The following is a 27,064-nucleotide window of genomic DNA, read 5'->3' on the forward strand; positions in this document are numbered from 1 at the left end:
CTCTCTGATCTCTCTCTATTTAAATGAAAATAGAGATCAGAGATGGGGTGATTTCAGAGGGATTCGAATGATCGAATTGAGGATGAATTAGAGCTTCAGAATTGAGGATGGCAGAGAGAATGGATAATGGATGAGAGATTGAGAGACTTCTTGTTGTAATCCACTGTAACTCTGCTTTGATATTTTAATATAAATCTAGTTTCCATTCGATCTTTGATCCTGAAGTAACCCAGCAGCATCCGCTGGCGGCTAAGGGCCCAGCCTCTGGTGGAGTACACTGCTGTTGTATTATATCTTTATGCTTCATGTGTGGTTTGATCTCTTTCGTTTACTCTATTCAGTAATCTGACGCACTTTACTGTTTTACATATCAGCACTATTAGATATACTTGATTGGATACTATCGTTATCTGCAACAGGAATGCTATGTTATCATTTTAACTTTGTATCGCATTGTTGTTCCTTTTGATAATTGATATAACATTATTGTTCCTTACAGATTGTCATTCGATTACAGATTAACTGCGATGTATGTTCCTAAATCGGTACAACTGTATGATGTATTCTTAAATTGTGACTGTTGTTTATTCGGGATTGTTGTTCCGTTACACTTGCTATTACTTTATAGCTATGATTCATGCATATTGTATCGAAGCTCGGATTACTGTCCCTTTTAATGATAAGTGTGTTGCGTGCTTGATTTGGATTGTTGTACATTCATATTTAATCTGCTGATCCATTTCCTGTTATTTGCATTATCTTTTTTTTGGTGTGAGAGACGATCTGTGACTGTAGTGAGCCTTGGCATTCACTGCCTAGCTCCCAGACCCGTGGTCCATGCTCTAATTTCCTTTCCATCAGTTTCCAAATGGACGGGCTATTGCTGTCAAACCCTTGACTGATACATTGCTTATTTTTCCGAATGAATGATTTAGGCTTCAAGGTATTTTGTTGTTGATTTCCATTAATTAGAGTTTGTTGTTCAGATTCCTTTAATTATAGTTTTCTACCCATTTACTTTGTTGTTCATTTCTGTTGATTAATTGCAATAGTTTGCTTTTAAAGATTTTTCCTAGTTTACTATCAATGGCAGCTTTAGTTCAATTTCGATTTCCTTTTAATTTCTTTAAAGCAGGACTTTTGACTGTAGAGAACATTGATTATTGCTTCCTCGTTCCTAGATTAATTGTCTTGTTCCTGTTTGATTTCAATTGCCTCAATATCCAGAGGAATGAGTTATTGCTACTGTATCCTCGATTGATGGTTGTTTGAGTGAATGATTTAGTTTAGAACATTTCAGTTTCTTGCTGTTCCAATTAGATTTTCTTTCCAGCTTTCATTTACTTTTGCATTTTAAGCACTATACTGCAAAAATTCCTCTTGAGTAAATAGCCGCCTCAGACTGAGTACACTCTTGAAATAAAAAGTCGTCCCTGAGTTGATAATTAATGTGAAGGTAATTAGGAGTTAAAAAGACACCTTTTTATCGCTCCACAGTAGGGAGGAGGATATTTGGGTTGATGTTGCTTATCCATAAAAGTCTAGAAAAGGCAACTGAATTCAACTTGGACATTTTAGAAGCTTTCTCTAGTAATTCCCCAAGGGAAATGGGGGTGAGGTCTTGACCGAGTTGAAACTGTAGCATTTCATTGATTTAATCTGAAGTAATTGTGAAGAGAACAATTTGATTTGGGGACATTATTGCTCTGAGGGTGGGATTATAATTGGCTTGACATTGATGGATAATGTCAGGGAAAATGTGCACAGAGGGGAGCATGTACCTTGGGAGATTTTATTCCCAAAGTCTTATGGTATCAGAGCCATTCATGTAATTGTCCCGGCATTGAAAAAATACTTTCAAGGAGATTTTATCAATTTCAAGGTCTTTTATTTGAAAATCTTTATCTTCTAAGGGCAGATAATCCAAATCTCTATGAGGAGTAGTGATAGGAGGTATATTGAGGGCCATGGGGGTTTCAATTTCTGGTTCTTGTGGATTCAGATAGGAAAATGGGGTTTTCAAGTAGAGTTGGTGAAAATAGAGGGTCCTGGGAGTCTTCAATTTTAAATTCCGCAACTAAATTGTAATGAATTTTGGGGTTTTCAACGTAATCACAGAGGAAATCAAGTATTTACAGGGTTTCTGGAAGAAAATTGGTAAATACATGTATTTAAGTGACGGGAAATGGAGTGTAGGTTCACTAGGTGCAAATGGTGGACTGGAGCGGCGTCGGACTGCAAATTTTAGGGTGGTTGACGGTTGGAGTACGAGCTGGTCAACTTCTACGTTTTGGTTGCATGCATGAGTTTTCAGAATAAGGATGGAAAATTGTTTTCACTTTGTTTTTTATGCAAAGTCAAAACTTTTGGTGGGTTCGTGATATGGACAGGTGCCGTCAACGAGGAGGCGACCTGACATTTTGTCGTTAGCGGGAGGCAATAAGTGGGTTTTATCGCACTGCTATTGGAGGGCGAGTGGTATTTGGGAGGGACCGCGTGATTCCATACACTGGTTGACACATAGCAACGGTACAATTCATGAAACCTCTCACCATTGCATACTAAAAATCTACCACAAAGGCCCGTGTGATATGCGTGATGATCGTCAGATCTGCGGGATCCAATCGGACGCATGGTCAGGGAGATGAAGTGACTGGAAGATATGGAGGGTGGGCCCAATATAAATTAAAGAAATTAATCACATCGGGGGTCACGTGATTCGATTGGTTATCGAGTTATTAATTAGTCTGAATGACGTAATTAATCCTCATTAAATGGTGGCGAGGTCGGGTTCTTAATTAACTACATATTAGTTAATTAATCCAGTTTATTTATTTGTTTTATGGTTATATTTAACCGAGGGGCGGGATATATAATGATTTGGGGTTCTGTATAATAATATACTACAGGCGTGGGTAATTTTTTTTATAGGGGAATTATATAATAAAACATTAGTGGTTAATATGACCAAAATGAATGGGAAAGCGCTAAGTCCAATGTTTTCCGAAAGTGTTTCATCATATAACATATTACTTAGGCTAAAGTGTATAAAAGGGTTTTTATGCAAATTTATTTCAATTTCCCTAAGTAAAATAGGATTTTACTTAGGAAAAGTTTTATCAAAGGAATGAGTGATCTTATGGGGGGGTAATGTTGATGAAAGGGACTTAAGTACTTTAGGCATTTCCAATTATTGGGCCGAGGGTCCAGTCCCTCCAAAAGTCAGAGAAATGCTCTGAGCCCCTCTAACTCTGGCAATTACCTTTAGCACTTAGGGAATTAGTGAAGATTTTAGGGGAATGAGTAGGGAAGTTAATTATTTTGACTTTGAATGTTGATGTTCCTTCGATGTGATACATGCCTTTGCCTAGTGATGAAAGTAAAATATTTAAACATTTAAACTTATCATTCACCACACATTATTCTGCAACCAATCATCTACTTAACCTAGCATTTTTACTTCTTTATTAGGGTGCACTTAGACTGGAAAACCCTTATCAAACTTTATTTTCTTTTACATAGTGATGCCTATCTAAGTCTACACTTATTACATCCAAGGGCTCAGATTAAACTATTGAGCTCCTTTTTCACTCTACCTATCTACTTATCTGCCAAGTTTACACTGTTTGGTCAGATGTTTATTCTCTATTTCTAAAACATGAAATTGAAAATATGAGCTAGTCAAGCTTAGACTGTTTGACTACTCATGAATTGTGGCATAGGTGACAAGCTGCACATAATCTTTTATTATACAAAAGTAAAAAAGTAGTGGCATTTGGTCTTGCACACTTTCCTGGTCTTTTATTTTTGTTGGGGTTCACTTTCCTTCATTTTTTTAACTTTTCTTTGTTTCTTTTTGTCCTTTTAGTCTTTTTCTAGGACATACCCTCTTTACATTTTTTAAATTTTTTATTTTTCACAAAATATGGAAAACCTTTTCAACAAGTAAAGGTATGAACATATTTCAAAGCTAAACCAAGTCAATCATGATATATGACACCTATTGGTATAGGGGCATAACAGTGGCTCCACTTGGGGATGGCTTTTCCTGGTGGAAAGTCAAGAATAGTAGATCAGTGGCCTCTAAATGACTTTGACTGTGCTCTACAATCTTCCTCTTGCCTGCTGCTTTATGTATATGTATGACAGTAATACTTCTGAAGCTTAGGGCCTTCTCTTCGGGCTTCAACTCCAAAATCTTACTGTCCAATCAACACTTTGACATTACAAAAGATATAATATGTACAGTTAGGAACATGGTAACATTAGTAACTAGGATCAAAGTAATGCTTCAACATCTGACCATTGATTGGTCCTCCTTCCACTTCTGTACCATCTAACTCTTTAAGAAAATATGCATTGTTTCCTTTGAAAGCATAGATGATGTATGGTCCTTTCCACAGGAAGTCAAACTTCCCATGTTTCCCCTTGTCCTCTCTTCTTGAATCCCATCTTAATACTTTATCTCCAAGGTAGAAATCTTCTGCCTTGGTTCTTCTGTCAAATATCTTCTTAAGTTTCTCCTGCAATACTTGGGATCTTTGGTACACCTCCTCCCTAGTTTGCTGCAAATTGATGGTCTAGTTTATCCTTCTTTGTATATCATTAGGTTCCACTTGAGCTTCTTAGAGTATTTTCATGAGAGGAACCCCTAATGATGAAGGAAAAACAGCCTCCATGCCATATACTAACTCATAGGGATTGGTTCCAATGGATTTTTTGGTTGTAATCATGTCTGCCCCCAAAGCATTGATCAATTTTTTGTTCCAAGTTTTCTTATTTTCTTCCAACAATTTTTTGATGATATTAATTAGACTCTTGCTGGAATATTCTACAATTCCATTCACTTGGGGGTAGTAAGTTGTGGAATGGCCCAGTGTAATGTGATACTTGTTACAGAAACTAATCATTTTCTTTGACTTAAAGGCTACAGAATTATCAGTAATGATTTTAGTGGGACAACCAAATTTGGACAAAATATTGGTCTCTAGGAAACCTATGATAACAGTGTCATTGGCTTGTCTAGAGGGAATGGATTCTATCGATTTAGTAAAATAGACAGTTGCAGTGAGTATCCATTTGTGTTGGTCAGAAGAGGGTGGATGAATTTCTCCAATGAAGTCAAGACCCCATTGTTGAAAAGGTTTATCAGTGGAAATGGGTTTTAAGGGTAAAGGTAACAATTTTCTTTTGCCTTCAAAGATTTGACATTTATGGCAAGAAGTTACAAATTTCTTCACATTTGCAAACAAGGTTGGCCAATAGAATCCAACCCTTAGGATCTTGTTTGTAATTGACTTCCAATAGAGATGTCCACCACAGTCTCCTGCATGAAATTCTTGGAGAGCCTTGTTAGCTTCATCTTTTAATAAACAATTTAACAAAATTCCTTCATGATTTTTCCAAAAAAGAGTATTATCTAAGATGCAAAACTTTGAAGCTTTCATTTTCAAAAACCTATTCTTGGTTCTGGATAACCCTGGAGGAGCTTGTAGGTTTTGTAAAACGTAGATTATATCAGCATACCATGGTGAATCTGAAAAGGCCTGGCTGATTTGTTGAGTCGTCATCTCCTGCTCGTTATCTAGCTCTACAATGAGATTTATGTCTAGGGCTTGACAATTAGTTTATGTCATGAGTTTGGCCAATCCCTGACCTTTTATTAGCTTGGTAGGTTTTATCTCTATATCGTACTCTAAGATAGTAGCTATCCATTTTCCTCTTTTACCATCAAATCCATCATGAGTTAGGATGTCTTTAACTACTGCATTAGGAACATAGTCTATTACATGGGAGTATAATATATAGACTCTGAAATTTTTAACAGCTTTTACCAGTGCAAAATCTTGTTTCTCCATTATTTTGTATTTTAATGATGCATCTCTTAGTGCTTTACTAAAAAAGGCTATAGGTTTTTCACATCCCTGATCATCCTTTTGTAGTATAACTGCAGCGATGGTGTGTTTTGATGCAAAAGAAAAAATGATGAAGTCTCTATCAAACTGTGGACTTGTGAGGACTGGTGTTCTAGTTAAGGCCATTTTGATTTCTTCAAATGATTTCTTGGCCTCTACTGTCCATTTGATAATTGAATCCTTTTTTAGCATGTTATTTAGTGATCTAATGAGTTTAGCTAAGTTAGAAATAAATCTCCTTAAAAAAATTATCTTCCCTAGGAAAGCCTGAAGTTCTTTAATACTTCTTGGATGGGCTATATGTAAAATAGCTTCGATCCTGGAAGGGTCAATTCGAATTCCATCCTTGGAAATAATGTGACCTAAATGTTTACCCTCCTCCAAACCGAACAAGGACTTCTTTGGATTCAAAGAAATGCCATATTTTTTCATTTTAAAAAGACTTTCCTGAGATGCTCCAAGTGTTGTTGATCTGATTTAGAAAAAAAAGTTAGATCGTCTAGATATATAACAAGAAAATCAGCAATTTCTTTGGCAAAGGAAATTTCCATTGCTCTTTGGAAGGTTGCTCTTGCGTTTTTTAGTGCAAATGGAATTTTGATGTATATGAAAGTACCCCATGGTGTTGTAAAAGCAGTTTTCTCTTGGTCATCAGGATGAACCAAGATTTGGTTATATCCTAAAAACCCATCTAAAAGTGAAATTCTATAACCCACTACCCTTTGCAAAATATGATCCATTTTGGGTAAAGGATAGGTATCTCTAAGAGAGACCTTATTTACATTTCTTAGATCAACACATAACCTTATTTCCCATGTTTTCTTCCTTGTAGGTACCAAGTTAGGCACCCACTCTGAAAATCTAATAGGGGCAATAATCCCTACTTCATACATGTGTTTGATTTCTTTCTCAATTGATGGTAATAGCATAGGGTTAATTCTTCTGAGTTTTTGTTTAAAGGGATTTTGATTTTCTTTCAGAGGTATAGTGTGCTGAATGATAGAGGTGTCATAGGACTTCAAATCTTCATAACTCCAGGAAAATACATCCTGGAATTCCCTCATAAGTCCAACATACTTTAGCTTCTGATGAAGAGGTAAAGATTTTGACAATTTTATCATTTTTGGATTATCCTGTGTTCCTAAATTGTACTCTTCAATATCTGCTTTAATGGCTCCATTCTAGGTTTCTTGGGAATGTCATTAGAGTCAAAAAAATCTTCTAGAGGAGTCAATCCTTTGGGTAAATGATTGTCCTTTAGGTTGATAACCTCTGTTTCTTCTTCAATTATTTCATCTAGGTCCATCTATTTCAGGTTTTGAATTTATTCTTGTGTGAATTTGGTAGGATGAAGCATATCTATTGAATCCTCTTCTGAAATTTTAATTTCTACCTTATTTATTTGATTAGAACTAGTAACTATATCAACATCTATGTTAATGTTAGAAAATTCCTCATCTAAAGTTAAAAAATTATTGATCTGCTTATCACTATCAAAAACCTGCCAGTTCTTCAGATTAACAAGGATGGCTAGTCTATGCCTAATCTCAGAAGTATACTGATGATTAGGTTGAAAAGGTAATTTGTAGGTGATAGCAAACATAGCCAGGCTATGGGCTTGCATGTTGTGTTTTCTAGGGATAGTTGCAAGCTGGGTTTCCAAAAAAGTGTTGAGAATTTCTATGACTGTTCCTCTATAATATCCTAGTCTAGGATCCCTGGTTGAGTAAGTCCCTTTGATCTGTTTAATTATTAATTCTGAATCTCCTATGACAGAGACCCTGATTGCTCCTAATCTTTCAAGTTTAAGACCTAACAAGAGAACCTCATATTCTGCCATATTATTGGTGCATCTAAAATTTAATCTGTAGGCATGACCTTCAGTATGATCATTTTATAAATTGTACACCCAAACTCCTGCTCCTGCTCCTAGTTTATTGACTAAGCCATCAAATCCTAAATGCCAAAGGATTTCATGCTCATAATTTGTGTTTGGCGTAGTAGGAACTTGTTTAACCATGGCATCTGGGTTTTCATTGTCATCTGACTTTTCTTTGTTATCTGATATTTCCTGAATATGAACACTTGATTTTTCTTTTTCAATTTCTTTTGGTTCTGCTGCTAAAACCTCTAAAGTATTGGAAGGACTGGCTTCTGCATTGTAAAGAATGAAAGAATCCATATCAGAGTGTACTAAGTAGATGGGGAAATTTTGGGGTCTTTCCTGACTACTTACTACGTATTTCATCAATGTTTCTCTGTATAGTTTCTTAGGTTGTCCAAAAACCGATATAGTGGCATATGACATATCCAATTGAAGAGATCCCTGAAGCTTAGCACCCCAAGATCTGGACAATAACATGCCATATTTGGGTGGTATATCTGCTACCACTATGTCCATTAAAATTGTTTTTGCAGGGTATTGAACCAATGAAACACACAAGTCTTTTATCAGTCCTAAACATCTCACCTGACTAGAATCAAAAGAAAACAAATATTTGTATGGTCTAGTGATGTCTAGGTCTAGCTTTTCCATGACAGACTTGGGCATGAGATTATGAGATGCACCAGAGTCAAACATGGCATTGTGAAGAATATTATCATGTATGTTTAAGCTAACATAGAAGGGAGGAATTCCTCCTTCCAATGGTTTTCCATTCACTTCTGGGCCAAAGATTAATTCGGGCTGGTCATCAAAAAGATTAACTAAATCTTCAGTTCCAATAATTTTTAGTGATCTATTGATTTGAGTTCAGTAGGCATCATGTTTAGCTAATTCAGATAATGGGACAGAAATTTTTAGCTTACCTACTTCTGTTTCTAGATTAAAGGGTTTTTCTATTTGGGCTTTTGGATTTCGAGCAGCAGTATTCTCTCTGTTTTCTGTGTTTTCTATGTTTTTCTCCTTTTGAGGAGTAGAATCATGATTTGTTGATTCTCCTAGATCAACCTTTGGAGGTTCTTCCATAGTTTCCTTGGAAGGAAGGGAAGTGGAGGGTTGTTTATTGTTTGGTTGATTATCAAAGACATCTTCAATTATGGGGTTAGAAGGATTAATGTTTGATCTAGAAAGAATTTGTACAGGTTTGATTATTGTCTTACCTTTTCTAGGCTGATTTGGAACCGTTTGCTTGTTTGTTTCAGGGACATCAATTCTCCTACTTCTTAGATTGTATTGCTTGTGCACCTCAAAGATGGTTGAGTCATATCCTTCTCTAAAGTCGAATGATTCCCCTGATTGGGTTTGGAACTGTTTAAGTATGTGGGCCTCTTGATCATCTTGGGATAAGAAAACTTCTCCTTCATCATCAAGCCCCATCAAATTAATTTGAGTATCTTCTTCTAGGCCTTCAGAGTGAGAAGCTTCTGCATAGTTCTCCTGGAAAGGGGGTCTAATGTTTTGGTCAGGACCATTCTTTCCAGTGTTCTGGTTTTGATTTTTCCTGAAATTAGGATTTCTCCCTGTATTAGCTTGTTGGCTATCCCAAGGAAATTTCCTTTCAATTGTCTCCACTCTGTCTCCTAGTCTATCCATTCCTTTAATTATGGCATCTAGATTTTGTTCAAAGGGTGAGCTCTCTTCCTTTAATGGTATCCTCCTTTCACTCCTAGCCTTGGCTCTTTTAGATAGCAGGTTGGCTTCAACATTGACTGCTATGCTTTTCATATCTTCCAAAGTAGGGGGGTTTCGTTCTCTCAGCTGGAAAGCCATATCAGAATCAAATCCATTTGGGAATTTGATTAAGGTTAAACCAAGTAAGGGTCTAAGATCTAGTGGGATAGCATTATACACACTGTTGAATCTAGTGCAATAGTCCTACACAGTTTCTTGTGGTCCTCTTCTTAGGTTTTCGTATTCAGATAGAATCTGAAGGGGGTCTTTCCTTTTCTCCCACCTATTCAGGAATTGCTGATAGAGAGTTCTTAGGCTGTCTATACTATTTGGTGTTAAGGCTCTGAACCAGGTTCTAACTTCCCCAGATAAACTTTGAACGAATATTCTCATTTGCACATTAGCAGTATCTATTTCATAAATTTCAAAATAATCAATCATCTTCTTGGTGTGTTGTTGGGTTGTATAGGTTCCAGTGCCATCAAAAGTAGTGATCTTACTTTGGTAGTCTTGGGGCATGGCACCTAAGTTTGTTGGTAGTACCAGGGGAGCATATCGGTTGGCCATTGTTGTTGGTAATGGTGAAACAAAAGCTGGGGTTGGAGTAACAGTGGATGTTTGAGTTGTGGGTGGAGAGCTGGAGGTGATGGTTAGATGTGGAGTGGCTTGAGGTTGAGAGATATGAGGGAGTGATAATGAGTTTACACAAACAGAAGTGGTTACAGAGGGATTAGGGGTTCCTTCAGTGGTAATATTAGATTGTGGTGAGCTATGTGAATGTCTATCAATTGACAAATTGGCTTCTTGGATTTCTAGTTCTCAGATGAACTCTGGGTCTTGGACTAGGTCTACTAATTCAGAGTCGGATGAAGTCCTAAACAAAGAGGTTCTAAAGTACTCATCAAAGGGTAGGTATTTGAGGTAAATCCACTTAACAGGACAAGATGTGGATCTAAATATGGGTCGAGGACTAACAGAACTTTCTTGTCTTCTAAGAATTATAGGGATCAGATTAGGGTTCTCAAACACTTTTGGTGGATTGGGATAGGGATTAGATCTAGTGTAACGAGTCCTTTCTGAAGCCAGATTTTTGGGTTTTGTTTTTGGTTTTCTTAACAGATATCAAAACAACTTCTATGATTTCTTTAAGATGCTTTTAGATTTAAGGTTTAAATTTTCTTAAAGATTTGTTTTGACTGAGGAATTGTCCTTCCCCAGTACGGTCGCCACCATGTTAACACTCAGATTTTCCTTGAAGTTGTTAGAAGAAGGAAAGGGGTCCGAGGTAACCACAAACCAATCTTTTAAGTACAGAATCTAGCCAATCTGTACTCAGAGAGGGCTCTCTCTTTATGAATTAGATTTGTTTATGGGATATTAGGCTAGTTATGAAAGCTTGGGGAGTTTTGATTTCAATTGGTGGTGGAATTCGAGAGCAGATGGATAGAAAAACATATTTCAGGCCATTGGGCTATGGAGTCAACTAGATGATAGCTTAACTGGATCAGGTTGATTCAACAAAGGAGAATTTCACAGAGAAAGATGGCTAAACAAAAGACAAATGGTATCTTAAAATGGGTGGAATGGTCTTAAACAGGGAGGAAGGGCAATCAAGAATCCTTCAACAAAATCCAAGATGAAAGAAAAAGGGTGCTCATTAATAAAAATCAAATAAGTATTATATATCTTGTGTTTTTATATTTTTTCTGGTTTAATCAATATTCATAAACGAAAAGTTATATTTCAAAAAAAACTTCACTGCATTGTCTTTAAAATTGTTTATTTTCTTGATGTTTTCTTCCAAGCTATTATAGGTAGGGAATTCTTAACTACTCCCTGCTTTCATAGTTTATCACTGTGACCATTTAACAAAGAATACTTAATTGCTTTTTGTTAATGAGCACCCTCTTTCTTTCATCTTGGATTTTGTTGAAGGATTCTTGATTGCCCTTCCTCCCTGTTCAAGACCATTCCACCCATTTTAAGCTACCATTTGTCTTTTGTTTAGCTATCTTGCCCTGTGAAATTCTCCTTTGTTGAATCAACCTAATCTAGTTAAGCCATCATCCAGTTGACTCCATAGCCCAATGGCCTGAAATACCTTGTTCTATCCATCTGCTCTTGAATTCCACCACCAAACGAAATCAAAACTCCCCAAGCTTTCATAACTAGCCTAATATCCCATAAATAAAGCTAAATCATAAAGAGAGAGCCCTCTCTGAGTACATATTGGCTAGATTCTGTACTTAAAAGATTGGTTTGTGGTTACCTCGGACCCCTTTCCTTCTTCTAACAACTTCAATGAAAATCTGAGTATTAACAGAGTCAACCACAAAGAAACCAAGAGAGTGGAAAGGGATACTCCCACTCCCATATCTTATTTGATCAGGGCCCAAGTCTATAGTCAAGATGTGGTTGAGACAATTACATTGGAAACCTACTTAACAATTCTTTCAAACCCAACACACGTGCCCTTATGAGTCACGTGGTACCCCCTAGGAGATCTAAGTGAGTCCAACCAATGTCTACCCTAGGTAAAGCAAGGACGCCCCCCTCATCATCACTCGTGTACATAAGAAACCTATAATTATTGCCACTAAGGATACCATGTATGTCAACGCGACCTCCGGGAAAAATCGTTAGCCAGGTTTACATGCAAAGGCAGGGAAACTAAACCTGAAGCCTCTTGAGAGATTTCTCAAAGTGAGTCATATGCCTCTCAAGTAATTCCACCAAGACTATTGGAACCAATGCCACCAAGACCAAATGAAGCAAGGTATATAATCGTTTGTTGGCCCTGATGTGACCTCGTGATTGACCCTAGTGTGAGAAGGGCTTCCTAGGGAACATGCCACTACAAATGGATTTTCCCTCCCTAACTTAATATATTAGGTTTGTTTTTGTGTTCTTGGAGAACTTTCCTCACTCCCCTAATCCAAGACCCTAACCTAAGTTGTTATTGGTGTACTACTAGAGAAAAGTAAAAATCTCAAATGAATTTTATTAATCATTAATTTTTTTGGGTTGTTATTTACTAAAAGGAAGCGGCATGTAATTGATATGGTTTGTAATGACTCAAGACCAAACCTTGATGTTAGTTATATGGAAATGCATTTTTTTCTTCTTTTTTTTGCATGAAATCTAGCTATAGAAGGGAAGAGAGTCATTTTTCCTTTTCAAAATAAAGACAACAACCTTGCACAATCTCAATTTTCACTCGTGAAATCACTAAATTAATAGCAAAGAATTCATCCAAAAAAAACTCAAGAAGAAACACAAAAAGAGTTCAAACAAAAACCAAGCAAGAACACCAAGCTCTCAAAAGCTCAAACTTGACTTTGAAAACAAAAAGAGCACTAAAATTTGTTTATCACACACATAAAAATAGAAAAAGGAAGTGTAAAGAAAATTTTAGGATTGTAGTTCAATGGAGACAAAAAAATCATTCAGTAATAATGATCTATAAAGGCCAAAAAACTACACCCTAATTCAAAGCCAAGACATGAGAGGTTGGAAAGCAAAAGGTATTTCAAGATCTAATTAGATGAGAAGATCAAAAAGACATAAAATTGCAAAAACAATCATATTGAAAGCAAATAAAACTTTTCTAAGGAAAATATAATACAAATTTGAGCCTATATAGACAATATATAACATATTTGAAAACTGAGAAAAATATATGAGGAAAAATTGCTCAAAAACTAAAATTTTGAAGCTAGACGTATGCTACCTTTGTAAAACTCGTGGATCCAGACACAAGTTTCCAGTGAAATACACTTTTTTTTTAGTACAAACCCACATCTTTGGACAAAATGCTTAGAAAGATCAAATCAAGCGCAAATATATTCATATATAAGGGGAATTAGTCTGAAAAACACTAAGACTAGGTTAAAAACAAAAGAGAAGGACTCAAAAACCAACAAAATACTTAGATCTAAATCCAAAAGAGGAGATGCACAACACTAGGCTTAGAGTCGCCAATGAAGTCGCCAATTTCCGTTACTTGAAATTATGTCTCTACATTGCTCTCTATTTAAGCCTTTGCCATTGTTTGCCTCTTCATCTGGTCCTGATGATGAACCACACTTGTTGGTTCGAAATGCATCGACCAAAAAATTCTCTCATGTGATTTCTACCGAAAGAATTTTTTTAATTCATTATGGATCACAGAAGCTTGAATACAGAAATTCTATTGTAATTGAAATAACTCTAGTCTAAGTTGTTTCTTTTTGAGTCTTGCTCAGGACTCACCACACAAGTGTGTGATAAAATAAGTGATAATACCCTAGATGCAATTAACACACATGCATATTCTTTTAAATGGAAATCCAAGAAATGTGCACATGAAACCATCATAGGATTGTGCAAGATATTAAATCTGAAATTGACATCAAATAACCTGCTCCTACATGAAGATCTCACTCCTAGGCACCTTGATCCAAATTATTGCACAAAAACACTGATTGACAAGGAAAATATTTCCTTCCATAGAGGGCAAAGTAGAACATATAAAACATAATTGTATCAACCATAATAGCATAAACACAAAAACTATATGGGATTGGAATTATAAACTTTTATTGATCAATCAAATAATACCTTCAAGCAAGTGAGACCTCATTTCCAACTCACAATCCTAGTCTCCTCCTAAACATGGTCTCTAAGCACCTAAACAATACGAAATAGCTCTCTCTCAAGTTTGAATTAATTCTTTTCCTCTCAACACGCTCAAATTATGTAGCCTCGTTGCACTCATCGTTAGGTCCCTATGATACTAGTGTAGCCCCCACATTGTTACGTTTATGCTCCAAAGAAGCCTAATATTGTTATTGTTGTGCCCCATAGAAGCCCACTATCGTTATTGTTGTGCCCTTACATTATTATTGTTATGTAGGCCCTAATTATATTTTTGACCCTTTATACTCTTATATATACCAAGGAGGTCTTGTAATTTTGAATCATCCAATAATTTTCCATTTATGTGATGTAAAAGGAGGATTTCCCCCTCGAATTGGCATATTATCTAGTCATTGATCTATCTTTTCTTATGTTTCCATGCAATTTTTTGTCTGAATACATAACATTTGGTATTACAGCTCCAGATCCTATGGTTTTGCTAGTTCAAATGGGTCATCTTGGAATTTTTACTATAATTTATTTTCTGTGAGGTTTCAGAAGGTAAAATTTTGACCGTATGGAGCCAAAATCTTGATGAATATCTAGTTAAAATCCCATACATTGTTTCACAATGTTTTCAAAGATATGGTTCAAGGAAGTTATGGTTTTTTATTGCTCTGGAAATCAGTCTCAACTAGGTTTCCTGGGGAAAATAGTCATAGCTTTCTCTTCAAGAATTTGATTTGAATTCTATTAAAAGTAAATGAAATTTCATTCACTGTAGTATTTTAGGTAGGATTTTTATGGCTAAAGGTGGAAATAATGACATGCATCATTCCATACATATTCTCTCTACTCAACCAATCCATGATCAAGTCATAGTGGGAGATTTGGCATAACTTTATTGTGAAGAATCCAATCTTAGTCTGACTTGTGGAATTAGAAAGAAGACACAAAGAGATACCTCAAGATGCAATTTCAGATCTTGGGAGGTTGAAATTACAGATATAGAATAGTTTCAAGTTAAGCCATATCGACAAGCTCAAAATCAAGCTCTTAAAAGGTGTTTATTTTTAAATTTACATATTTTTTGTCAAAACTTAGTTTGAAGTGATTCAAAGGGCATAATGAAGAATATATATCATTAATTGGTTCCAAAATTCCTCCCAAAAAAGAAAATTCTACACCCATTAATCCCTCAGAAAGATCTATTGTGACACATGAAGAAGAGGAAGAAATGCAACATGATATATCAAAATCACGAGACCAAGTGCAACAAATTTCGCTCTCAAGATGAACTAATAGCAATGAAAGTAGATATAAAAGGGGACATGGAAGTTTTAAAAGTAGACATGGAAGGTATGAAGTATGGTTTAAAAGCATAAATGGAAGTTTTGAAGGAAGGTTTGAAAATTTTGTTATAAGGTATTCCATGAAACTCATGATGAGAACAAAAGGAATGTGAATCATTCTTTTAGAGACTCTAACTTTGGGTTGAAGGCCAACCATATTCATAAGATTGAGATGAGGAATTTTTATGGAAAGGATTCGATAACATGGATACTACAGATGGAGCATTTCTTTGGTCTACATGATGTGAAAGACACACAAAAGGTATGCATTGCATCTTTATATTTAGAACCCAATCAATTTGTGTGGTATCGATGGATTTGTTCTCGTAAATCACTTATCACTTGGACATTTTTTACGGAGGAATTGATAGCATATTATGATAATAAAAAGAGAAATACCTTCTTTAGCCAATTGATAAATCTCAAACAAAAGTGTTCAATGGCAGAGAACATTGAGGAAATTCAAAGATTGAGTATCAAGGTAACTCATATTTCAGGGGAGCATATGATATGTCTTCATAGGGACATTGAAGGATAACATCTAACATGAGGTTCACCTTTGGGAACCTAATTCACTGGAGAATGCATTCAGAGTGGCAAGAAAAGTTTAAATAAAAATTATGGCAACAAGGAGGTCTACCACTCACAACTATTAATATGGAAGTGTTGTTGCTCCTAGCCTCCCACAACCTAAAAGTTTGACACCACAACAACTTGAGGAAAAAAGAGAAAAATGGATTTGTTATGGTTGTGATACAAAATACACTAAACGTCATAAGTGTGCTGAGAAGAAATTATTTTTCATAGATTGTGAAGAGAAGGAAGAAAAGGAACAAGAAACAACAAAAGAAGACGATATACACCAAGAACCAACCCTGGGGGTTGAAAAAGAAGAAATGAATTCGACCATATCTTGCAATGCATTGGCAGGAATTAACATTCCTAAAACTCTCAATATAGAGGGATATATCAAGAAGAAAAAGGTAATAGTACTAATTGATTTCAGTAGTACCTGTTATATAGGATTTATGATTGTGGACAAAAGTATCTCCCTTAGGTCGGTGGCTAACCTAGAACAACATAGAGACAAGGAACACAATGTTTTTCCTTAAATTAAATAGATGATGGAATGAGGCCTACCTGGAATCCTTCATGCACTTCGCTCCTTTTTAGCTTGGAAGCTCCAATTCCAGCTCTGATTGCGAAAATTAGAACCCACACAATCACATAACACAAGCCAAGAAACTATGATATCTATGCAGTATCATCTAAGTACTTGATTCAATAGATAAACATGGTATTGAAATATATGAAATAACAACATCACATATATAAAAATGATGAATTATTTGCATTAATATAAATGGAAGGAAATTACAACATGTTTTAGCGGCTACAACCACCCTCCAAAATTTTACCTTAGCCTATTTTGGAGCCTCCCTACCAACCTTTCACAACACTTTGTCTTGCTTCATCAAGTACTCAAGATTCAGTGTTTTCCTCACACAAAGGCAGCCTGTCGATCACAGTCGATCCATTCCCCTCACAGGTTGTTCACCCGGACTTGGTCCAGTTGCAAGCTGAGCAGCTTCCCCTTGAAAATTGTGCATTTCTGGAGGGCAGCCAGCCTTCCCTCCAAAAATTGCGCAATCCTCTTTGGTAGCCTGCTGAGCTCCAAGATTACGCAATCCTGCCAGCCAACACTCCTAATGGGATTTGAGAAAATTTCCCCAGTAGGGCAGAACAGCCGAGGATTTGCGCAAATCTGGGAAGCAGTTAGCTACTCTACCCAGAAATTGTGCAATCCTCCTGGGCAATCAGCCCAGCTCCCAGCCAGGAATGCGCACTTTTCCCAAGCAGTTGAGCAACTACATGCATGAACAGTCTAGTTGACTAGTTTTCCCCGGGACCGAGGAGACTTGACTTCCATGCATGCATGACTTTCTCTTCCTGGAATAGCAAAAGACAACATGCAAAATGCATCCCATGATTCAGTGAGATATTTTTAGCAGGGGGTTACATGCAAAGTTGTTTTAGAAGTTTCCCTCCGACTGTCACTTTTTCCTAGATTTGTGGCATGTGCTTCATGAGACCAAACATATTTATTCTATGCATTAGAGCTCATTCATTCACATCAATCTTGGAGCTTTGACATCCCACAGCACATCCAGGACTCTTCGACACATCCAGCTCAGCTATTCACGGGTAAGTGGCCTCAACTTGTCTTTTTCATCATTTCTGTCACTTTTTGTGTCTTCGCTTGTGTGAGTGTTGTTTACTTGATTTCTTTGAATTCTTGTTGTTGTTTACATGTGTACTAGCTTGTCCTAGCTCTATTTTAGTTTTCATTGCTATCTCACTGGTGTCGCATGCATGAAACAATTTTGCATAGACATTCGCCCAACCGGCAAACTGCCTCACCCACATGCATGTTGATATATTTGTTGAATATTTCATTCATGTTTTGCATGCATTGTCTATCAATTCTACTATCACTTAGTGTCGCCATGCATTTATTATCTTATTTTCTTTTAGTTTCCCGTCGGCGAGTCGGGCCAACCTTGACCTGGGCTCTGCCTTCACCAATGCTGCATTGCATAATCTGGGGAAGGAAGGCTCACCTTCCTCTCCAGAAATGTGCATTCTTTCCCAGCACTGGCCTCCAAGACTTTTTTCACATTTCTAGAGGATGGTGGATGCTTGGCCCAAGAAATTGCGCAAATCTGTCTCTAGGCTAGCAATCCTTCCCAGCTGTAATTGCGCATTGAGCAATCCCAGCAGCCAACTACATGACAGGATTACACATTTCGCAGATCTAGTAGCCAATCCTCCCTCCCAGATAGCCCAAACTTCCTTTTGCGCAGTTCTGGAAACCAGTCACCCAGCCTCCTAGTAAAATTTGTGCAATCTTTCCTATCAGTTTCCTAGGTATGCGTTGTGTCCTTCCTCGGATGTGATTTGTTTCCATTGACATATTTATTTCCATGCATTTTTCTTGTTTCCATATCCTTCAGGTGTTCATCTGTCTCAATAGCTTCTAAGAGAACAAGATCACAAGACACTGATGGAGTTGTAGTTGGAGAAATAGTTGAGTAGGTGTCCTCTAGTCTGCCGATCTATGAAGATAGAAAGTTGTATCTAGACAAGGACGTCAAACTGAAGTTTCAAGGGGTTAATAAAACATTCGCAAGTACTTTTAGGGAAGACCTTGAAGATCATCAAGTGTACATGAACATTCACAAGTCTCGATTGTACCGTATTTCATGCAGATACCCCGCGTTCCCATGCACGGACATGATTCACTGGATCGTCTCTCACACTGACCCCGAGACGATGAACTCGAGTAGTTTCTATGGGATGAAGCTTGCAACCTTCTAGGCACGAGATTATGATGAGATGTACCAGATGTTAGAGCTTGTGAATGTCATGAATCCTCCATTTCGCTTGCCCAGCAACAGAGGTAATTCCAGAGACATTTTGAAGGATTAGGTAAAGGAGCCAGCTCGTTTCAAGATGACACCCAACCAGATCTACAAGGCAAAGATATTTAGGAAGGTGTACCAATACTTGGTCATATTCGCATGTCAACTGAGTGGCCAAGCAAGCACTGAAAACTTTCCTCAGAGTTGGGTGATCACATTGGACCAACTAGCTAGAGAAGGAAGACCATGCAACTGCTTCGGCATACTAGCAAATCAGCTGAAGGAACATGTCACGAAAGCTTGACAGTCACCCAAGGGTATGCATGCAGAGATTTATATGTTCGCCTACATCCTAGATGCAGTTTATGCCTGACATGAGTTCCCGGGATTGGAGTTGGCATGATCATCGATGGAGACTGTTGTGAACACACATTTCAAGTTGTTGTCTGAATGCAGCTTCAGGGGAGTAATCATACGGTTGTCTGACCATTTCATCACCCTAGTGTACAGGTTGATATTCAAACAAGATTCACCCTTCATGTCAAAGCGAGCAATGGAGGCATTGTTAGGCATTACAGATTGGTATGTCTCATCGTCTGACACTTTCATCTGAATGTTCAATTCAGAGAAGCCTTCGCATATTCTGCCAAAGTTTTCCTTGGACGTACTTGTCACGCAAGAAGTAGCGTATCACAACTCATTAGGATTGACAACTAGACTGTAGCAGAAGAATATGGCACCTTGGCCCACTCTTTCATTGCGGACAGGGTTATATGAGATCCGAAGTATCAAGAAAGAGGATGTCGAAGCAGAATAAACGAAGAAGTAACCGTTCAACCTCCGAAGCTTCAACCTGTATGACCCACATTGCATTGTGAAGGATCGATGCATGAGAGTTCAATTCAACTATATCCATGGGGCATTTCATTGGATCGAGGAATACTCATAGAGGTATTGCTACAATTCCTCCAGACCCAATGAATAGGTCGGCTTTGTCGTTGAGTGGTTAGCAAAGCAGCATGAAGCAGCATCATGGAGAGCACCAGCAGTAGCAGCAATAGCAACAGCAGCAGAGGCAACAGAGCCAAGCATACCTATGCATGACAAAGGGAAGAGGAAGATTGTCGACCACATGGAGGAGGAGCAAAGCTGGAAGTTTCGAGTAAATCCACTTGTAGAACAAGCAACTATAGCTATTCAGGCAAAGAGGCAGCAGCGTGACAAGCGAATTGCACGAAGGTAAAGGGATAAGAAGAGAATGGAAGAAGTGGAGAAGGAGTTGCATGAGCTGGGGGAGCAACTTCAGAAGAATAAGGTTTGTGCCAATAAGGGAAGGAAGCGTAGCAACAGCAGATATAGTAGGGGGTGCATCATGTGCAAACAGGCGAAGTAGCACCTGTACAAGTAGATGATTCATATGAACAGCTGGCATCAGGCGAACAGGGTGAATCATCATAGGGGCAAGACTTTGCTCATGAGATAGAATAGGAGCTTGAACAATTGGATGCAGACATGGAGCAACATGATTTGGAACAGGACACCAACCTCATGCCTCACCACAAAGGGCTCGACTCACCTGCTTCATTACATCCAGATGATAAGCAAGTCTCGAATGACCAAGGAGGTACACAGATCCTTGGTGGTCAGCCAAAAGCAAAGATGCACAACATATCCTTTGACAAATCTCATCACAGAGTTGTGCAATCTCAGAGAGTACTGACTCCGGAGGACCAAGCATCCCCTGTGCAAGTTGAAGAACAAGTGATCGTGACTGATGTGCACAAGCATCCAACTACTTTAGCCAATGCAACTAGAGTGTATGCCATAGCCACTAGCTCAAGTGTTCATTTTGTCATAGCTGAGAATGAGAAAATGGCGAAGGAACTACATGTTTCCAAGAAAGGACGAGACTTCGTGACAATGTTTGGCTGAGCTGAACTAAAGAAGGAAATACTAGATGAATTATTGTCCCTTGATACAATTATGCAAGAATTTTACTCCAAGTTTGGTACTGTGCACCAAGCAGTCATCCATCTCCATGGATGGTAGTAGCGATGTGCGAGAAGAGCACGCATCTTGAAGAACATACATGCTATTTTTGATAACATGCAATCATGGACAATAAAGTACAAGGGAGCCCCGCTTCACTATCCAAAGATGATGAAGGCCAATGCGGTTGAGCTGCAAGCACGTATCTGGAGTCAGATTTGGAACTATGAATACCTACTGCAACTCATCACTAGCATACAGGCTTCCCATGCATGAGTGCACACTCATGTGATCCCATCACTTGGGACTCTCACCCAAGTGAAGATAAAGAAGCAGGTCCGACAGGAGCTTGACTCGTAATTTGACGAGTTGATGCGCACCGCCACAAGCCCAAACTTGCCTATCAATGCAGACATCATGCACAAGTATGTTGCTTATCTAGCCACATTGAAGACAATGATGTGCATGCTTTCAGATGGGTTGGACAAAGGAGCCTAAGTAGTGTACCCAGATGTTATGGAGGCAAGGTTTAGGTTTCATATGGATGTCATAGCAAAACACACGGACACTATCAAGGACTACCAATCTTGGCAACAATATGTTATTGTTGATCAACATGAGGGTGTCGAGCAATTGGACTTTTGTGGTTGTCTAAGTCAGAATGATGTCTAGTTTGGCTTGTTCGAGCCATTGCTCAGATGGGTACATGTGCATTGTAATGTTTAGTCATGTCAAGTGTAAGTCAAGTCTCAATAGTGGATGTAACAATCATGGAGTAGGTGAAGAATCGTGAGGGTAGTTGAATGGTCGCAAAGGGGAATGTCAAGGGTCATCCCACCCTTTGCTATAAATATTCCCTCGTAACTCATTGTATCAGCTTTTGGTCAGCCAAGATTCTATTAAGACTATCTTGAAGAAAGCTTGGAAAGTACTGTAATGTGCCTTGGCTTCTCCACTGCGCAGAGCTAGTACATCTCTTTGGAGGAGCAGGCGGATGTGGTTGTAATGTTTCACTGATGGGGCTAGCAGGTTTACATGGATGTATTGTATGATTGGAACTTACACTTTATATAATAAGATGCAACACATTTTCATGCATATGTTTTTATTGTAGTTGGACTGCTCTGGTTGCCTTAAAGATATATGTTGTTTAACTTATGTATTTGTGTATGAACTGATTCACATGCAATTATATGAATCTTGTTGAAAATGTGTTGTAAATGCTATTAAAGTTGTCATCGTCCATGCTGACTGCTCTGTCAGACACAAGACAGACCTTTCACATGAACCTTGTTGTAACAAATGTTGCACTCGTTTGGACTGATCTATGAGTGTTGTACGAGTTATCTTACCTTGTATGTTTTGACTACCTCATCTGAGTGGACTTCTCTTCTAGAAGCTGTGTATGTCCTTCTATGTTGTGTGTTCCTAGCCTAGTTGGGACTAATCCCTTTCAACCTGGAACTCACCTTCACCCTTATATCCCCCCTTATGTGTTATAACTTCTCATACATCTTCCTTGACTCACTGCAGCAATCACACCCTTGCTACTAACAGAGTTATCTTACTTGCCTCTGTGCGACATCGCGATCAAGACATTACCTTATGACCCACTATTGGGACTCCTACACCAAATGGTCTAAGGTCTAATTGGGACTTCTTACCAGGGAGATCCCCTTGACATGTTGGCGGGTCCAGCACCGTCAACATTTCTAGCGCTAGAAGGAGGGCCTGATGACAAGTTGTTTCCTCTCATCTAGTTTTGAACCTTTTCACATCTTTCATGGAGTCTTGCACTCTTCTTCCTCGGTGGTGTTTTTCGAATCGTGAAGGTGTCTCCATCACGGGGAAGCTTTTCTCTTTTCCACTCACATGTATGATGGTGAAGGCGAAGTGGCCTGGCCTGAACACTTACATAACTTTCTTTCGATTATTCATGAGGAAGATGAGTTTTCTAACAAACATGCGAGTTTGATGCTTGCATACACACTTCATGAATCTTCATTTCATTGGGTGCTCACCTACCGGTTGACACCATGCACTCATTTGAGCTCTTTTTTTATCTCATTGAACACACATTTAAGCATTTTGATCCAGACCATCTTGACCGGAAACTATTACAGCAACCAAGGGCTCCACATGAATCGGTTATTGATTTTTGGCAGTGCTTACATGACTTGCAATTTCAAGCTCCAAGGAGCCAAATGAAATTTTCTTATCTCTAGGACTGGTTCAAGTACTGCCATTAGAAATCTTCCCATCCCAAGAGAAAGTTTGAGATCAAGCGTTGCTCAACATTCTTCATTGATGGAGCTGTGCAATCTGATGTGGGTGCGGGCATTATATCGACTGACTATCCACCTTCCTCTCATTCAACAATTCCACCACCATTGCCCAGTGATGTTGAGGATCATTCTCACACACCTATTCATCCTTCACATTCTCCCAACATCACTTCACTCAATTTTCGCGAAGATTTGGTTGTGAGTCCTTCGAGTTCTCATATGCATACTTGTCTACGACCTCCATCTTTGCACTCGGGTGTTCCTCTAAATGATTTTGTCTTATGTTTGTCCATTCCGGACTCTTCACTTGTTGTGAATAAGGAACAACCCATTGACAGATTTGGTGTTGCACAACCAACATGCACTGTCAGTCATGAAGAGTATGAGTGGGAGCTTGAGCATCAACACTCGGCGAAGGATGACTCCCTCCTATCCAAGCCACCTCCATTCTTTCCTAACCTCTTTGGTGAACCTACCATCCATGATTTTGCATGTGTTTCTTCATCCACAGATGCACCCATTGTTGATCACTCGCAGGACTCACCAGATGTTAGTCCATCATTTGGGAACGAAGAGGATAAGTTACTCACTGAAGATCCACTTGATCCTTCATCTATCTTTACTGGAGACATAGAGGATGAGTTTGTTCGCTTTTAATCTACCCCTCTGTTTGATTCATATAATCATGAGGATGCTGAAGAGTTCATTGATTTTTCTGATCGTAGCGGTCGTGATCCATTTGCTTCCATTTTTCTCACATTCATGAATCTATCACAGTTTATCTTTCGAAGCCACCAGTTTATGATGATCTACTTGATGATGAAGTTGAGACACCCAAGACTGTCGAGGCACTTCAGCCCAAGCTGATGGTTATGTCAGGTCCTCTCTCTCTTGGGATTAGTCTCACTTCCGATCATGAAATTGTTCAATCACCCAAGGCTCCTCATCACTCATATGTATGCATTGAATATCCATCTCACTCATAGATCACACTTCCTCCACTCGAACTGCACGATCCCATTTCTCATGCATTGGAGGAGTCTTACATTGCAAGCACTCGTGCGCGATGCAAGTTATATTTGTTTCTTTCGTTTGCTTACCTCTCAAAATCAAGAATGTGCTTATGTTTCAAAGTTGCACGTAGTGTCACACAACACCATGATAAGTCCACGGACTATCTAGCATGCACTTGCACTTACTTATGTCCCGTGGGAACTTTGAAACACGAAGTGTGGTCGTCTTCATTGTTATATCTTTCTTTCTTGCTAGTTCGCACTATCAGGTTGCTCGCGGACCAATACTTCACCAACATGGATCTACCAATGCATCAGTGGCTACATTGGAAGTATCACTTCACGTGATCAGCCCATGAACCATTAGTGTAGGAGTCGGAGTAGTGATTACTTTCAATTGTTTTCTTGCATGCTTGTTTGCTTGTTTGTTTGCTTACTTGTTTGCTTACTTGATTTGCTTACACTTTCGATTCTGCTTTTTATTTGCTTTGATGTTTGTTAGCTCGTTTGTTTCACTCGTAGGTTAGTCTTGCGTGAAACCATGTATGACTCTTGAAGCAAGCTGGGTAAAGTACAAGAGGGCTTGTACAACTATCACTACTTGGTTATCTGTCATCTTGCCTCTGTATGATGAGCTTGTTACTTTTAGTCCATGCTATGTTGAGGGAAAATACGTATTTTTCAAAGTGAACCTTGGTTATAACACAACGCTTGCGCGCTAACTGGTGCCACCTTCTCTAGTCAGTTTTTTTTGGGTTAACCCTTGTCAGCTCAATCAAGTAGAGTAAGGTGAGGAGGAAAACCTCAACAGGGATGTCAAAGATACAATAGACTACTTCTCTACTGGAGCAACCTCTTCTGCTCTCAATAAGTCAAGATCCCTCTTCCGCCTTTGAAATGAATAAGTGTTATGCACAGTGAAAATGAAAAATAAATAAGGTGAAAGAAGAGAAAGGCTTCCTACGCAAGGAGGTGATGCAAGTAATTCTGTCGGGGTACTGACCAGGCTCACCGGTAGCGAATCCATGCTTGTGTTCCTATGTGATTCCACTGGGGTACTGTCCAAGCCTGCTGGCAGTGGAGCAACACTAGAGATGAAACTAAGACTCTGATGACCATATTGCTTTTGCACTTATATACCCCTCAACCCCAATCAAAACAATTGCATTGCCTTGGCTTGGAATTTGTGTCAATCAACCAAGGGTTTAGATGATGCTACATATTACAATCAAGTTAGTGTGAAGCCAAGATGAGTTGAGAACTAAACAATACTTCTAAAGGTGTTAGACTTGATTTTCACGAACAAGTTCTATTCAGAGAGTTGGAGTTCTACCAGTGTGTCGCAAAGTGCTATAGCGACTACAACCACCCTCCAAAATTTTACCTTAGCCTATTTTGGATCCCCCCTACCAACCTTTCACGGCACTTTGTCTCGCTTCATCAAGTACTCAAGCTTCAGTGTTTTCCTCGCACAAAAGCAGTTTCTCAATCACAGTCGATCCATTCCCCTCATACGTTTTTCACCCGGACTTGGTCTAGCTCTAGGCTAAGCATCTTCCCCTTGAAAATTATGCATTTCTAGAGGGCAGCCAGCCTTCCCTCCAAAAATTGCACAATCCTCTCTAGCAGCCTACTGGGCTCCAGGATTGCGCAATCTTGCTAGCCAACCCTCCCAGTGGGATTTGCACAAATTTCCCCAATAGGGCTGCTCAGCCTAGGATTTAAGCAAATCTAGGCAGTGGTCAGTTGCTTTTCCCATAAATTGCACAATCCTCCTAGGAAATCAGCCCAGCTCCCAGCCAGGAATGTGCATTTTTCCCAAGCAGTTGAGTAACTGCATGCATGAACAGCCTGGTTGACAAGTACTACCTGGGACCGAGGAAACTTGACTTGCATGCATGCATGACTTGCTCTTTCTAGAATAGAAAGACACAACATGAAAAAGGCATCCCATGATTCAAGGAGCTATTTTTAGCAGTTGGGGGTTACATGCAAAGTTTTTTTAGAAGTTTCCCTCCGAGTGTCACTTTTTCCTAGATTTGTGGCATGCACGTCATGAGACCAAACTTATTTATTCGATGCATCAGAGCTCATTAATTCACATTGATCTTGGATCTCTAACATCCCACAGCACATCCAGGACTCTTCGACACATCCAGCTCAGCTATTCACGGGTAAGTGGCCTCAACTTGTCTTTTTTAGCATTTTTGTCGCTTTTTGTGTATTCGCTTGTGTGAGTGAGGTTTGCTTGATTTATTTTAACGCTTGCTGTCATTTACATGTTTACTAGCTTGTTCTAGCTCTATTTCAGTTTTCATTGCTAGCTCACTGATGTCACATGCATGAAATTGTTTTGCATGGACGTTCGTCTAACCAGCGAACTGCCTCACCCACATGCATGTTGATCTATTTGTTGAATCTTTCATTCATGTTTTGCATGCACTTTCAATCACTTCTACTATCACATAGTGTCACCATGTATTTATTGTCTTATTTGCTTTGAGTTCCCCGTCAGCGAGTTGGGCCAACCTTGGCCCGGGCTCTGCCTTCACCAAGGCTGAATTAAGCAATCTATAGAAGGAAGGCTCGCCTTCCTCTCCATAAATGTGCATTCTTGCCCAGCACTAGCCTCCAGGACTATTTTGCGCATTTCTGGAGGATAGTTCCTACTTGGCCCAAGAGATTGCGCAAATCTCTCCCTGGGCTAGCAGTCCTTCCCAGCTAGAATTGCACATTTTGCAATCCCAGCAGCAAACTGCCTGACTAGATTGCGCATTTCATAGATCCAGCAGCCAATCCTACTCCCAGACAACCCAGACTACCTTTTGTGCAGTTCTGGTAGACAGTCACCTAGCCTC

General features: G+C 38.8%; 1 protein-coding gene across 1 annotated transcript in view; it reads left to right on the top strand.

Moving 5' to 3' along the window:
• The window catches only part of LOC149191551 (aspartyl protease family protein 1-like), a 129,409-nt gene that overhangs the window by 102,013 nt on the left and 332 nt on the right, over positions 1-27,064 (top strand). The window lies entirely within an intron of this gene.

This window comes from Pinus tabuliformis, chromosome 2_2, assembly GCF_031772625.1.
Source record: "Pinus tabuliformis cultivar Carrire ecotype Pingquan chromosome 2_2, CPIR1, whole genome shotgun sequence".
Taxonomy (NCBI): Eukaryota; Viridiplantae; Streptophyta; class Pinopsida; order Pinales; family Pinaceae; genus Pinus; species Pinus tabuliformis.